Consider the following 1114-nt stretch of genomic DNA (forward strand, 5'->3'; position numbering starts at 1 on the left):
CGGCAGCGCTCCCGCCGAGGGTTCAGATCCCACATACAGACCGGTTCCTGCTCACTGGCTGAGCAAGGTGCGGGAGCAACACCGAGGGTTGCGATCCCGTTGCCAGTCCCGGTCCGGTACGGGCCCGACACTGAGGGTTGCGATCCGTTGCCGGACACGAAAAATGACAAAAAGGAAAAAAAAAAAGAAAGAAAGAAAGAAAAAAGATGTAGAAAGTGGAGGGGGAAGATGGGATAGGGAGAGGTTGGTTAATGGACACAAAATTACAGCTAAATAGGAAAAATAAGTTCTAATGGTGTACAGTTGTGCTAGACATCTATAATTAACAGTAATTTATTGTGTGTTCTCAAATGGCTGGAAGAAGGGAGCTCATATGCTCTCATCACAAAAAAATGATAGCTGATAACACTAAGGTCCAGGGTTTGATCCCTGTACCCACCAGCTGCCAAAACAAAACAGTGCTAAGAAATGATAAATTTTTGTGATGATAAATATGCTAATTACTGTGATTTGATTGTTGCACATTGTATACATGTATTGAAATATAACTCTGTACTCCATAAATATGTACAATCAATAAATTCCTTAAAAAAGAAAGGGATCATTTATTTTGCCTGGTGAATGGTAGAAAAAACCTACAATGGTTGGCTCCAACCATTTTGTGCTTCTTATTCCCTGGAATTGTTCTTTCTGTAGAACACATTTATTCTTGCTACTCTCTGCCATGCAGTATCTTTCTTCCTGCTGCCAAGTCTCAAATGTATGTGCCTGTTTAGCAAAATCAAGGTCACAAGTGGACCCTGGGATGTAAAGTAGCCTGGAAAATAGCATTTTTAGCTATTAAGCCTTTGCAACTCAAGAAGGCAAGCTAGAAAAGGGTTAAAATGGGTGTTAGTGAGCTCAAATCTCTCATGCTCTCTCCACAGATAGACTTCTTCCAAATGTCAAATTCCAAATGACCGTCAAAACATTCTCCTGCATAAGATAATACGGTTGTCTATTATCCAAATGGAAACACACACTCACTGTCTTCCTAAATGGGGAAATCCATCCCTCTCTGAATTATTCTGTATTATTTCTTCTATAGTTCAGGAGTTACGTTGTCTTTATATCT

Source organism: Galeopterus variegatus, unplaced genomic scaffold (assembly GCF_000696425.1).
Source record: "Galeopterus variegatus unplaced genomic scaffold, G_variegatus-3.0.2 Scaffold11922, whole genome shotgun sequence".
Classification (NCBI taxonomy): Eukaryota; Metazoa; Chordata; class Mammalia; order Dermoptera; family Cynocephalidae; genus Galeopterus; species Galeopterus variegatus.